At 45.3% G+C, this 15,879-nt stretch overlaps 1 protein-coding gene across 15 annotated transcripts in view; it reads right to left on the bottom strand.

The window, feature by feature from the left end:
• The window catches only part of LOC119967604 (myelin transcription factor 1-like protein), a 569,116-nt gene that overhangs the window by 495,982 nt on the left and 57,255 nt on the right, over positions 1 to 15,879 (bottom strand). The window lies entirely within an intron of this gene.

Genomic DNA, 15,879 nt, shown 5'->3' with positions numbered 1-15,879 from the left:
GCATCATCCAAAGCTCTTTTGTGGCTTGCTGCTGATCATCACAAAAGTCTATGGTGAAACCTTTGTAAATAGGTTTGCATGCCTTCTCCACAGCCATTTAACCATCTCCATAAGTCCCAGTGAAGGTCTGGTTTGCTCACTGGTCTGGTCATATTTGTTCTCTGCTAAGGTATGGTGGTTGTATAAAGGTTGATCTTCCACAGTTGCACAGGATAAATATATCTCCAAGCAAATAGTGATCCACTCTTTCTTCTCTTTCAAAGAGTATCACATTAAATTTGCCTTAGAATCAAAGCATCATGTGAATCTTGCCCCATCCCACACCCCCACCGCAGGAACTATGCATTGAAATATAGTTTTTTTAGCGTAACATTTGCAGAACTAGCAAGATATTAACCCTGATTTTTAGATAATGGGCATATGAACAGGTCATGCTGACATTCAGTGACATCTGTACCTCACTGAAAGCAGCAATTCAGAAAAATAGTTCTGCCTTTGTTGTTTAAGTGCACTTTCCAGGATGAATGGTGATAAAAATGTTTCCCTTACCTTCTTAATTAAATATTATGTGACAAAATGGCTGACTGCTGTAACCCTTGTGATTGCCTGAAAATCATTTGGGCATAAAAGAGCTGTGATGGGCTTCTCTGCCACTGGTCCCGCAGTACATATGGTTGGCTGTTCCAGTCGGTTTAATTGGACAAGATTGCACAGTTTAGCCTCGTCATACATTCCTCCTCAATCATGTCCAGATAGATGACTCTATTGCAGCACACACAGTGGCTGGAGTAGTACCCATTGGAAGTCATTCAGCTGCCATTCACTTCTACCACTGATGCTGGAATGTTTGAAATGTTCATCTTTATTAACTGCACTAATGCCATGCCTGCCCTTGGATAAACATTGTACTTCACTACAATGCTCCAGACAGCATTAGCTTTATGGGAGCTTTGCATAACTGACCTCTGACAGAAATCAAACGGTCAAGTTAGCCTTGAAAAGCAAACATAAACATTCATCAGGATGAACATCAGGCAGAATATGGAAGGTTCAGAGGGGAAACTGAAAAAGAGAATAAGAGAAGCAAAGAGAGAGTATGAGAGGGGACTGACAGCTAAACTAAAAGGGAATCCCAAAGTCTTCTCTAGGCATATAAACAATAAAAAGATAGCAAATGGAGGTGACGGGCTGATTAGGGACCAAAAAGAAAATTTATGCATGTAGACAGGGGGCATTAAATGAGGTATTAAGTAATATGTTGGATCTGTCTTTACCAAGGAAGAAGATGCTGTACAAGTCATGGTGAAAGAGGAGATAGTTCAGATGCTTCAAGGGTTTAAAAGTGATAAGGAGGTGGTATGAGAAGCTGTCTGTACTTAAAGTTGATAAGGCACCAGAACCAGATAAAATATGTCCAAGAATCCTGAGGGAAGTGAGGGTGAAAATTGTGGAGGCACTAGCCATAATTCCCAGTCTTCCATAGACTAAGGGGTGGTGCCACAGAATTACAAACTGAGAATTGCAAATATTATACTCTTGTTCAAAACATAAGCCCAGCAACTACAGGCCAGTCAGTTTAACCAGTGGTGAGGATGTTAATAGTCACTTGAGCAAATATGGGTTGGTTAAAGAAAGGGAGCACAGATGTATTGGGGACAAATTATGTTTAACTTGTGGAGCGTTTAATGAGTTAGCAGAGAGGACTGATGATGGTAATGCTGCTGATATGGTACACATGGACTTCCAAAAGGCATTTGATAAAATGTAGCACAACTAACCTGTGACCAAAGTTATAGCTCATGGAATGAGGGGGACAATGGACAAAATAATTGGCTGAGTAACAGTAAACAAAGAGTAGGAGTTAATCATAGAATCCCTACAGTGCAGCAGGAGGCCATTTGACCCACCGAATCTTTGAAGGAGCACTCTACCCATGTCCACTCACCTGTCCACCCTGCCCATAACCCCATAACCTAACCTACACATCCCTGGACACTAAGGGACAATTTAGCATGGCCAATACACCTAACCCACACATCTTTGGACTGTGGGAGGAAACCGGAGCACCCAGAGGAAAGCGATGCAGACATGGGGAGAACATACAACCTCCACACAGACAGTGACCCAAGGCCGGATGTGGTTTGGACTGGAGAAAGGTTTAATTGAAGTTACCGAGAGGTCTGTGTTAGGACACATGCTCTTCCTGATATATTAATGACATAGACCTTAGTAGGCAGGGCACAATTTAAAAATTTGTGAATTGTGAGGATAGCATAGAAATTCAAAAGTTGGTTGAATAAGTAACAGATTATTTTTTTTTTCTTTCATGAGATGTGGGCGTCGCAGGCAAAACCAGCATTTGTTGCTCGTCCCTAATTGGCATTTTGAAGAACATTTTTGTGGAGTCACATGTAGGCAGATTTCCTTCTCAAAAGGACATTCGTGAACCTGATGGGTTTTTATGATAATCGACAATGGTTTCATGGTCATCATGGATTTTTTTATTGAATTCATATTTGACCATCTGCCATGGCGGGATTTGAACCTGGATCCCCAGAGCATTACCCAAGTGTTTGGATCACTAGTCCAGTGACAATACCACTGTGCCACTGCCTCCCCAGGTATGAGTGAGGTGATTAATTTTGATAGGTTGAATGAGGAGAGGGTGCAGAAGCAGAGGGACTGGGTGTGTATGTGCATAAGTCATTGAAGATGGTAGGACAGATTGAGAGAGTGGTTAATAAAGGATATGGGCAGCACGGTAACATAGTGGTTAGCACTGTGGCTTCACAGCGCCAGGGTCCCAGGTTCGATTCCCAGCAGGGTCACTGTCTGTGTGGAGTCTGCACATTCTCCATGTGTCTGTGTGGGTTTCCTACAGGTGCTCCGGTTTCCTCCCACTGTCCAAAGACATGCAGGTTAGGTGGATTGGCCATGCTAAATTGCCCTTAGTGTCCAAAAAGGTTAGGAGGTGTTATTGGGTTAGGGGGATAGGTGGAAGTGAGGGCTTAAGTGGGTTGGTGCAGACTCGATGGGCCGAATGGCCTTCTTCTACACTGTATGTTCTATGTAATACAGTATCCCAGGCTTTACTAATAGGGACATAGAGTTCAATAGCAAAAGCAATGTTAAATTTGTATATAAACTTATAACTAGTTTTTACACAGTAAGTCGATATGATTTGGAATGCACGGCCTGAGGGTGTGGTGGAGGGAGGTTGATCGAGGGATTCGAGAGGGAATTGGATTATTACCTGAAAGAGAAAAATATGCAGGGTTACGGAGAGAAGGTGGGTGAGGTAGCACCAGACATATTTCTCCTGCAGGAGCTGAATGGCCTCCTTCCATATTGAACCCATTCAGTGAAGGTGACTATGGATGAATATTCATAGATTTCATAGAATGTACAGTGCGGAAGGAGACCATTCGGCCCATCGAGTCTGCACCGGCCCTTATAAAGAGCACCCTACTCAAGCCCACGTATCTACCCTATCCTGTAACCCAGTAACCCCCACTTAACCTTTTTGGACACTAAGGGCAATTTAGCCTGGCCAATCCACCCAACCTGTACATCTTTGGACTGGGGGAGGAAACCGGTGCACCCAGAGGAAACCCATGCAGACACAGGGAGAATGTACAAACTCCACGCAGACAGTGACATCAACATTCCTATCAACATTACACCACAATTTACTGGCATCAGTTTTTAAAAAATTAACACAATCAGTAATGTTCACCCTATGTCTCTCAAAACAGATTTCGAACTTAGAAAGATTTAATTTTCCTGGTACTTACATACTTCACCTTAAGCAGCATAAAACTTATTCATTTTTAAAAATTGAAACTTTGATAACCAGTTTAAGGAGTCATAGATGCTAAAAAAAAATTAAAATTTCACAATAACTTGATTGCACTGAACTGACTGGAATGCTTTCATTAAAGTTGTAATTGAAGGACTGGCACTCTCCATAAAGCCTAAATTTGGAACTCATATGCTTTCCCAGAGCTGTGACATTGTGAAGTGCAGCCTGAGCACATGCATTTGTAGCAGTCAATCGGCTGCACTTGTCAAGTATAGTTTTTCTGCTTCAATCAGTTTCTGCTCAAAGGTTTTTTCAAAATCATAGGGAGAAATGCTAGAGACCAATTTTAAAATCTTTATTCAGGTAAAAATTATATTCAGTGTGTCTTTTTAAACAAAATGTTTGTGTATAAATACATACAAAAAATATAAAATAACAAATTACCTTTTGTTTTTTGTTTCATAAACTTCAGAAATTCCTTTAATAGAAGAGAGAGAGACAGAGGGCAAGGTTTGTTTCCTGTAAGCATTGGGCACAGTTTTTAAGATGTCCACTTGATCTCACCAGTGAGCAGAGACCATTTTGATGACTGATCTGATTTCACGTCTCGACCACTGAGATTGGTGAATCATTGTTTGTGGTAGCAGATTGCTCTAATTCAGCTGATGCCTCTTCAAGCAGAGCTGTCTATTCATTGTTACACTTCACCAGGCCTGAGTTTTGCATTGGTCATCCACGTTCGAGGTATCCTAGTTTTTCCAATGCAGATATTCATGCTCCCAGTGGAGTAGATGATGCTATGGAGGGAGGTCTTCTCTCTCCTTTAGATGGGAGGCATGTGTCCAAGCCGAGCAGCCAACAGGCTCAGATAGAAGGGGCAGGGCATAACCCAGCATTGACAAAAAACTTGCAATGGTCTCAACTGGGCAATAAGAGTGAGAATGGTTTATTCATCTGTCTTCTCAAAATTATGGGCAGGATTCTCCGATAATGGGGCTAAGTGTTGACGCCGGAGCGTTTTACGACGGTGACATCTGGCTGCAAGGAGCAGCGATCCTGCGCTGCACAGGGGACCAGCACAGCACTGAAGTGCTTCACACAGCTCCAGCTGCCAATACGGGCGCCAGCACAGGTGGCGTGGGTCCGTGCATGCGCGCCATGCACGAGTTGCATTCTCAGCGCCAGCCCCCGGGCAACATGGCGGAGCCCTACAGGGGCCTGGCGCGGAGGAACATAGGCCCCCCACCCCGGGATTATCCCCCCGGAGATCGGTAAGCCCCGATCGCGTGCCTGGCCACCGTGGAGGGTTCCCCCCCCCCCCCCCACCCGGAGTCGGATCCCCTCCTCCCCCTCCCAAGGACGGCCCCCGCAGCCAGAACGCCGAGGTTCCGCCGGGTATGACCACACGCGAATGACACCGGCGGGTCGCGGCTGAATTTGGCGGGCATTCGGCCCGTCGAGCGCGGAGAATCACCGGGGGGGGGGGGGGGGGGGGCACGTTCAGCAGCCCCCAACCGGCGCCGCGGCGACCCGTCAGCCCCATTGCCGCCGATTCTCCCGTCACCGGAGAATCGGAGGCTCGCCGTCGGAGCGATGTCACAGGTTTCGTGCCCCCCCCCCGGCGATTTTCCGACCCGGCGCGGGGTCAGAGATTCCCGCCCATGGTTTTTAATATTCCAGATCTAATATGTTTGCTGGGAGTGGTGGGGGCGGGGTTGTTGGAAAGGAGCATTGGTTGATTAACTGTTGCCAAAGATGTGTGACTACAGGCTAGTGTCATGATCAGGGACATACTCTCTCCAGGTATTACTACAGAAAGTCTCCAGTGCTGTCCAAGATTTTCTGAGTGTCCCATCGTCTGCTCCATGATGGCTTTTGTAAACACATGGCTCTACTGAATCTCCATTCAGTAAGGCTGCATTAATTTTGCGGAGGTAGCATATGGCCTAGCCTTTGTTAGAATAACCCTGTGACATGTTCTGAACTATGCTATGAACTGGGGAGCGGGGGTAATGGTTGGCTGTCTCAGTATAAAGACATCATAGCTACCGAAAAAGCAAGCACAGAGCTGCATGAATTTCTGGGACTGGCCACAGATCAACTTGATCTGAAGGGAATGAAAACCCTTATAGCTGAGAAAGGCTGGTGCCTCTTTGACAGGATTCTTGGTGACTACCCAGGTGCAGGTAATCAAATCCTGAAGTTAGCTGTCGACTGGAATGTTCACAAAGCCCACAACACTTTCTGATTAATAAATTATAATCTTTATTAATGCCACAAGTAGGCTTACATTAACACTGCAATGACATTACTGTGAAAATTCCCTGGTCACCACATTCCGGCAGCTGTTCAGGTACATGGAGGGAGATTCAGAATGTCCAATTCACCTGACTTTTGGGCCTTGTTCTGGTTCTTGGTGTCCATGGAAAGGATGATGAACTGGTTGGCCTTTGTAAAGAGAGCGTCAGTCATCTGTTTGGTTCTGCGCAGAGCATAGATTAAGTAATGTACCTCATCATGAGGTGCAGCCTGTAGAGTTATAGAGTCATGGCACAGAAGGAGATCATTCCGTCCATCAAGTCTATGCCGGCTCAACACAGAGAAGCCCAGTCACTCTGATGCCCCGTTTGATCTTCAAAGCTCCGTGGGTTTATTTCCTTCAATTGCCCTTCTAAATCATTGAATTAAATCTCACCCATAGCCTCCTCCCTGCACCCCCTTCCCTTGTGGGTAGCAAGTTCCAGGTCATTATTGCTCACTGCGTGAAAAAGTTTTTCATCATTCTCCCCTGAATTCCTCACCCAAGATCTAAAATTGTGTGTCCCCCTACTCCTTGTATCTTCAACTAAAGAGTTTTTCTTTGACTACCTGACCAAACTTTGTGGAATCACCAATTAACTCAAACGTTTCCAAGTGCCTGTTGATTTTTGCCTGATTATTGTTTCTAAAATCTTACCACTACTGATGTTAAACTAACTGCACTGGAGTTGCCAGGACATTCTTTACATTCTTTCTTGGACAAGGGTGTTACATTCGCCACTCTCCAATCCTCTGGTACCTCCCCACATCTAGGGGAGATTATGGCAATCCCCTCTTGGTTTCTCCACCCCACAGTTCCCTTAGCAACCTGCTTTGCAAGTCATCCCATCCTTGCGACTTACCTCTTCTCAGAATAGCACAGAACCTGATGTGAAAATGTTTAGGGCTATTTTGTGGCTGTTAAATGGTCAACTTTGCGCTGGCTTTAGGTCTTGCTATAAAGGTTCCACAGATTGATAGCAGACTCTGCAGAAGCACAGCCTCCTCATTCACCACTCTTCGTTAAACTGGAGTTAGGTTATTCTGGACCGATAGACTCTGTGGGCAGCAAAATGAAACCTTTTTTAAAGTATTATTTTACACAATATGGGTTAGGCCGGAAACCAGCATTTATTGCCCATTTCTAATTTCCCTTGGGAAGGTGGTGAGCAGCCTTCTTGAATTGCTGCAGTGTATGTGGTGTAGGTAGACCCACAGTGCTGTTAGGAAGAGACTTCCAGGATTTTGAATCCCTGCATGCATTGGTTATAATCTTCAAAAATTCCTGAGATTCTGGAAGGGTTCAATGGATTGAAAAATATTAATCAAAATGGTAGGGAGACAGAATAATGAAACTACAGGACAGTTAGCGTAACTTTAATTAGAACATGGGGAGTCCACACCCAGTAAAATAAAAAAATGAGATTTATTTACAAATAAGGGGCGGGATTCTCTGAGCCCCTGCGCTGAAATCGCGTTCAGAGAATGGTCGTTAAACCGGAAATTCGGACCGGCGCCTCTCCCGCCAGTTGAGAATCGCGCGTGCGTGAACTACGCGGCGTGGGTAGGGGGCCATTGACAGAGTCCCCCCCCCCACGATTATCCACGCGAAACTGGCCGAGTTACCGACGGCGTTCTAACCACTCATCGGCCGGGGGAACGTCGAATGGCGGCTGCGGACTCAGTCCGCGGCCGCCCAGATTGAGGGGTGGGGGGGGGGGGGGGGGGAATCGTTCACCAGGGGGTAGCCTCATAGACGGCCAGGGGAGCAATCGGCCAGGATCCGCGGGGGCGGGCGATCTCGGGGGGCCTACATTTTTGGTGCCGCTCTACGGTCTGAGACCGCCATGTCGCATGGGGGGGCCACTGCAGGCTGCCACCGTGCGCATACGCGGACTACTGACCAGAAGTGTGGGACCGCGTATCCGCAGTCAGAACAGCGGGAACCACTCCGGGACCCTGCCAGCCTCCTGCAGATGGGAGAATCACTCAGGACTTTCTTAAGGGCAGCACAGTAGCATTGTGGATAGCACAATTGCTTCACAGCTCCAGGGTCCCAGGTTCGTTTCCGGCTTGGGTCACTGTCTGTGCGGAGTCTGCACATCCTCCCAATGTGTGCATGGGTTTCCTCCGGGTGCTCCGGTTTCCTCCCACAGTCCAACGATGTGCAGGTTAGGTGGATTGGCCATGATAAATTGCCCTTAGTGTCCAAAATTGCCCTTCGTGTTGGGTGGGATTACTGGGTTATGGGGATAGGGTGGAGGTGTTGACCTTGGGTAGGGTGCTCTTTCCAAGAGCTGGTGCAGACTCGATGGGCCAAATGGTCTCCTTCTGCATTGTAAATTCTATGATTAAGGAAAGTCCAGAGTGAAACGCCAGCGTTTTTATGCTAGCGTGGGGACATAGCCCCATTATTGGAGAATCCAGTCCAAGGTGTTTATACTTCCCGATAGATCCCTACAAGGTCTCTCTCTGGTCGGTGCCTTCTTGGTCAACCTTTTATACAATGCTTAATGAAGATTCCTCAGTTGGGGAGCTCATACTCCATGAGAACCACAAGGAAGGTAATCACTCGCACGGCGTCAATCCTGTGCGTGATATCTGTCACGGGGAAACTACTAGAATCCATTATTAAGGAGGTTATCGCAGGACAATTAGAAAATCATAATGTTATCAGACAGAGTTAACATGGCTTTCTGAAAGGAAAATCATGTTTAACTAATTTATTTGAGTTTTATGAGGAAGTAACAAGCAAGGTGGATACAGGGGAACTTGTAGATCCGTAGATGTGGAGTATTTGATTTTTTTTCATAGAATTTATAGTGCAGAAGGAGGCCATTCAGCCCATCAAGTCTGCACCAGCTCTTGGAAAGAGCACCCTACCCAAGGTCAACATCTCTACCCTATCCCCATAACCCAGTAACCCCACCCAACACTAAGGGCAATTTTTGGACACTAAGGGCAATTTATCATGGCCAACCCACCTAACCTGCACATCTTTGGACTGTGGGAGGAAACCGGAGCACCCGGAGGAAACCCACACAGACACGGGGAGGATGTGCAGACTCCGCACAGACAGTGACCCAAGCCGGAATCGAACCTGGGACCCTGGAGCTGTGAAGCAATTATACTATCCACAATGCTACCATTTAATAAGGTGCTACATTAAAAGGTTACTACATAAGATGAGAGATTGTTGTGCTGAGGAGCTCAGAGTTGTAGAAGGGGATAGTGAGGGAGGTGGATTATAGGCAACGGAATTCTCCGACGACGGGATCCTCCAGTCCGCCGGCAGCGCATGCACGCCCGTGGATTTCCCGATGGCGTGAGGTGGCCACAATGGGAAACCCCATTGTCTGCCTACTCGAACGGAGAATCCCGCTACCAGCGGGGGAGGGGGGGGGCACAACGTCAGAAAAACATGGCTGGCGAACTAGAGAATCCACCCAGGGTGTCCTTGTAGGACATTTCAGAGCCATGCTCCTCGGTCGGGGACATGTTGGGCAGGATTCTCCGACCCGCCAGTCTGCAGAATCGCCGGAGGGCGGCGTGAATCCCGCACCGCCGCCCCGACACCAGCTGCTGAATTCTCCGCCGCCGGTGTTTTGGCAGGGGCGGGAATCGCGTTGCGCCGGTCGGAGGCCGTTGGCAGCGCCGCCTCCGGCGATTCTCCGCTCTGCGAAGGGCCAAGCGGCCGCCTGTTTCGGCCTGTCCCGCCGGTTCTTCTTCATCATTACTGAGTCAAAGATGGTTCAACCTTAAAGTAAACAGTTTTGAATGATTTTACCTGATTATTTCCTGTTGGGTTGAGAGTTAGAAAACAGCTGTCAGCAAAAGCACACAAAGACCCCAAGGAATTTTAGCCATAACCTATAATAACGCCAGTGGGAACCCTCCAGAAAATGACATGGAATAGTTGTGTTGGGCCTCTACCAAATGTTTGGATATTCCCACCTGCGTTGTAAGGAAAATGTCATGAGGGGGCAGTGGACCACAGCTGGGATTCCACATGCAGGGAGTTCCTGTTCAACTGGTCCAGTCGGGGCTTGGTATGCAAGATGAAGTGTCCAGAAAGGTGAAAGCTCAACCTGCAGTCAAGCAGCAAGAAACCTTAATGAAGCTACCCAGAACAATCAAAAAACATTTACTCCACAGTCTTTCAGTCTAACTTCTACAGTTATCACAGGCCACTTTCCAAATCCTTGTCACATCTGTGTGGATACCTACCTACCACAGGCAACAATGGAACTAACTTTTGATTTACTGAGTGAATATTATACTATAAAATTACATAATGACCAAAATTAAATTCAGTGTAGTGTCATGGGAGCTTGCATAACGTGGAAAGAGAATTCAAATGGCTATAATTGCCTCCAATCCCTCAGGACGGCCAGGTGGCACAGTGGTTAGCAATGATGCCTCACAGTGCCAGGATTCAATTCCGACCTTGGGTGACTGCCTGTGTGGAATTTTCACATTCTCCCCATGTCTGCGTGGGTTTGCTCCGGTTTCCTCCGACAGTTCAAAGATGTGCAGGTTGGGTGGATTGGCTATGCTAAATTGCCTCTTAGTGTCCAAAGGGTTAGTTGAGATTATGGAGAAAGGGAGGGGGCATGAACCTAGGTAGGGTACTCTTTCAGAGGGTTGGTGCAGACCTGATGGGTCGAATGGCCTCCTTCTGAACTATAATAATTCCATGATAGGGATTCTATCATTGTCCATATGCATCATTCAAAATCAGCAATTGAGGATAATTAAGTGCACAGCATGCTGTTCCTTCATCTCAGTAGTATGAATCCAAGCTCAGGCTGAACACCTACCTTGACTGCCTTGATCAGAGACCCACAAAAAATAAGTTTGAAGTGAGTTTGACAAGTATCAACTATAGTTTACAATGAATGTGATCCCTAGAAGTGCCCACAGCTCTGCATTAAATTTCCATTCTCCATCAGACAGCTGCAAAGTTGTCCACAATGGTATTGCTGAGATACTATTTTGGACTGGTATTTGGAAACATTGCATTGGAAGAAAACATATATTTTAACCCGAAGATCTTTAATGTTGACACTGACAGGCAAAAGTGACAAAGTGTTCTATTCCCTAACAATGATATTCTCTATCTTAATTTTAAGTTTCAGCAAGCAAAATACTTCAAATCAACAACAATAAATGTTTACTAACTTGAATGGAAGTGAACGATGAAAGATTTAGCCTCCACTGCTACTTTTGTATCACGTACATAGTTAACATGATGGAAGATACAAGTATAATTATCAGTTTATTCATAATGAAAATGGCTGGTGTGGCAATACCATGGGGTAAATTTTCTGAGCCTGTGTAGTCATTTGCCGAGGTTCTCTGCTATCTTAACGTACTCAGAAATTTGGTGAAAGCCATCCTGATGCAATTTGAAGTGATAGGACAGGTACTTAAATCTGGACGATTCCACGTGTTGAGTTTTCAAAGTTAGCCATGCTGTTGTCAGGAACATCGAAATAAAGAGCAAGGAAGAGGAAGTTCCTGGCATGATCTTTTCCAGACGTTTATCAATTTCAATATCAATTGGAAGCTGGAAACTTCGAAGTGCCCAGGATATCAGGCAGAAACCCGTGCAAAGACTGTAAAATATGCTTATCGATGTCCCCTCCACTTTAAAATGAGCAATATTAGAAGTCACCAAAAAATTATTCCCTTCTTTTATAATTGCTCATGGGATTTTGGAACAGCATCACTGACAACGTTAAGATTCATTTTCCATCCCTAATTTTCCTTGAGAAGGCATTGGTGTGCTTTCTTCTTTAACCTCTGTAGTCCATGTTGTGTAAGTGCACCCATAGTGCTGTTATATAGGAAGTTCCAAATGCTCCAAGGTCCTTTAAAAAAAAGCCTTGGTGAGTTGCTGCAGTGCATATGGTACACACTGGTATACCTGTAGTGAAGGGGGTGAAGGTTTAAGTTGGTGGACAGGGTGCCAATCATGCAGACTGCTTTGTCCTGGATGGTGCCAAGCTTCTTGAAGTGTTTACCTCTTGTTCAATAAAATTAGGTTTTATTACTTTGAGAATATTATCAAATACCTCAATACTACACTTTATATACTACTGCAGTAAATGTTTTGTAATGTACCACCAGTCATATCAGAATTCATACTCAACTAAATACCAATTTAGACTAATGTTTGTTCCCGATCTATAATCTACTGAAACTATGCCTGCATAGAGGTACCCTCAACCTAAGAAGTCAACAGTTTACTAAAGTTCACATGAAAAGGAAATGGCTGAACTATTACCGTAGATTCACAAGGAAGTTGTACAAGTGTTCTATTTTTGTTAAACATTTTTGAATTTGATTGCATGATTAATATAGCCTGGTTAATGAGAACAATAATTGTTGCTTGTTCAAAATACTGGTGCTGCTTACTTGAGTGTAAATGCATAACATGGACTGCAGTGATTACCTTCTCGAGCGGAATTAGAGATGGGCAATATTGGGCTGGATTTCACAGTCAAAGACAAAACAATAGCCCTCACTTCTGATCTTGAAGAAAGCTGTCCATAAAGATCTAGCGATCTCTGCGGTGCAGAATTGAACCTTCCCAATGCCAGTCTGTTTCTGCTGCCAAGTCAAGGGAATCAACAGGCTTCCAATAACAGTCATGACATTAAACATGGCAAGCAGCCAATCAAATAAGAGTATTCTCATTGACAGCAAATCACTCCTCTTTTTAATTTTCAACTTTTATCAATAATGAAATAACTGATTTGGCATAAGGGCAGGTCATGTCTGACAAATGTAATTGAGTTCTTGGACAAGGTGACACAGACAGTAGATGAGGGTAGTGCTGTGGATGTTGTATATTTGGACTTTCAGAAAGCATTTGACAGGTTGCCACATGACAGGTTGGTTATCAAATGTTTGGGATTAATGGGTCCTTGGCAACATGGATTTGAAGTTGGGTGATAGGAAACAGAGAGTAGGTATAGATGGGCATTTCTCAGTCTGGAGACAAGTTGAAAGTGGTGCTCCCCAGGTCTCATTGTTCTGACCTTTGCTTTTTCCGATTTATAAAAATGATTTTGAGATGGATGTTGAGGAAAAATCTCTACATTTGCATATGATGCTAAGCTAGAGGAATAGTGGGTTGTGAGGATCATGCTGAGCAGCCTTAGAGGGACATTGCCAAATTGGCCAACTGGGTAGACACCTGTTGCTGGATTCTCCGTCCCGCCGCGGTGTGTTCTCCTTAGAGAAGAGAAGATTAAGAGGTGACATTATTCATGTGTTCAAAATTAAGAACAATTTTGACAGGGTAATAAAGGATATTCTGTTTCCACAAGTTTGTAAGTCAATGACGAGGGGGGTCACAATTTCAAGATGATTAGTTAGAGAGCTAGAAGTGAGCTGAGGAGAAACCCCTTTACCCAGAGAATTGTTGGGATTGGGAATGTGCTGCGTGGGAGAGTGGTAGAGGCAGATTCCATTGGATGTTTCAAAAGAGAGCTGGATATATGTTTGAAAGTGATGAAGATACGGCTGGGGAATGGGACTGGCTAGGTTAATCTTTTGTGAGCCGGTACAGACACAATGTGTCGAATGGCCTCCTTCTGTGCTGTAAAATTCTATGAGTCTATGAAATATGTGATTAAGGTAGAAACAAAAATATCATAAACAAATTTATTGTAAGAACATATGGAATTTATTTTCCAAATAGAGAAATGTGACATTCAACAAATACAAAAATATCTTTTAGAGCTGGTGAGTCTGCTGAGCAATACTCATGAACTTAGAATTAAAAACTTAGTTACACTTCATTCAACAAGGTGAAACATTTTCAAGGGTTTTATAGTAAGACTAAGAGTAGAAGTTTTTGTCAGTTCAATGACTTTTAATTGATTGCAATCTAGAGGGACCTGAAGAGTACACCCTGTGAAGAAGCATAGAATCACTGGCAGCAACATCTGGTTTTCCACTTTTAACTGCACAGGTGCAGATTTCAGAAGTTGCTTTCAGTTTGAAAGGAGTAATGAAGGCAAATCTCATCAGTTTTGGTGTACTTGTGATGACTGCTGAATCCAGGCCATTATTGTTCTTAGCTCCCAATGTTCCTTATGATTATACTTTGAAGCTGCTATTATGATACTATTACATACAAGGTACTGGGTTCTCTTTGCTGAGGTGTGCTGGCCCTGCCCCAGAATGAACCAGGGAATGACTGCTCCCCAAACTTCTGTTTAGTTGAAAAAAGTTCATTGTGTGGACACGTTCCTCTGACTGCAGAGGACAGGGCCCTGCATGTGAATATTTGCGGCTTCTACCATGCATAAATCAGCCATACTGCGAGCCTGACGAACAATCTTAAATTAGTTTTCTGTTTAATTTGAGAGAAATTGGGAATGTTTAGCAGGTGCTGTCCAATCGTGGAATAACACCAAATGTTGGTCACTGTGTTTTGAGTTTTTCAAGCATGGACTAGTTGGACACAGTGAAATTAATGCGAGTGTGATGCCAGATATATCAGCTGTACGTCCCATATCGAACAGCACATCTCTTCAGCTCTTCACCGCAGGCAAAGCAGTGATCACACTGATTCATTCCCCAAGGCAATGCCTTGACCAATCAGAGTTCATCTGCCGGAATTGAGTTTGAACAAAGCTTGGTAGTTAACTGTTCTATGCTGCATTCTCTATGGCAACGACTCCACCAATCAGAATCCACTTGCCAACCAATCAGCACTCTCTTTTCATGCAGTATAAAACCACAACCCTCACCCTAACCCTTTACTATTAGTAATTTCTTGCGAGCTGTCTTGATGAGTTCAAGATGAAAAGCTTTAACATCGTGGGCGGCATTCTCCCCTACCCGGCGTGACGGAGGGTCCCGCAGTAGGGGAGTGGCGCCAACAACTCAGGGGTCGCGCCTCCCCACCTTTGGGGGCCAGCCCCGCGCCGGAGCGGTTGCCACCAGAAGACCGGCGCCAAAAACCGGCGCCCCCGGAAGCGGGGCTGGCAGAAAGGCTTTCGCCGGTCCGCGAATGTGCCGGCAGTGACGTCGGTCTTCTGGTGGCAACCGCTCCGGCGCGGGGCTGGCCCCCAAAGGTGGGGAGAATTCCCCACCTTTGTGGAGGCGCGACCCCTGAGTTGTTGGCGCCACTCCCCTACTCCGGGACCCTCCGTCACGCCGGGTAGGGGAGAATGCCGCCCACGTCTCATTTTTCAGCAATATTCAAGTTTTGTACTAACAAACGACTATTTGTAATCCTTTATTATTTCCTCAATTATTTAAATACATTGACCGAAAAGACAGTATCCCAGTGTAACCTTTCACCATATTGTAATCTTTCACCATATTTCAAGGGGTGCCTTCCTGCAAGAAATATAACATATATTTCTATCAGTTCCTCCAGGTGTGGGAAAACGGCATGGTTGAGCAAAGACTACAGCTTCAACCAAGCACCAGTTATCTGTTAACTAATTGCAATGAGAGAGAAGGGTGCAGGGCCTCCATTGGTAAAACAGGAAGGATGGAAGAGGAGGAGAAAATAAATGGAATTGGAAGGAATGATCAGCTCCATGATTTCAACAACTGTTCAATCTGGAGATCACAGAGGCTGCCAATAAAACTTTACCAGTAGCTGTACGTTAAAGCAGAATGGAATCTTTGGAGTGTCTGCCAAACATACTTCACAGTGTGTTGGGGGGAGGGGGAGGGGTTTGAGGGGGAGGGGTTGGAGGGGGAGGGGTTGGAGGGGAGGGAGGGGTTGGAGGGGAGGGAGGGGTGGG

The sequence above is a fragment of the Scyliorhinus canicula genome, chromosome 6, assembly GCF_902713615.1.
Source record: "Scyliorhinus canicula chromosome 6, sScyCan1.1, whole genome shotgun sequence".
NCBI classification, from domain to species: domain Eukaryota; kingdom Metazoa; phylum Chordata; class Chondrichthyes; order Carcharhiniformes; family Scyliorhinidae; genus Scyliorhinus; species Scyliorhinus canicula.
This window is presented reverse-complemented; position numbering and strand designations above follow the sequence as displayed.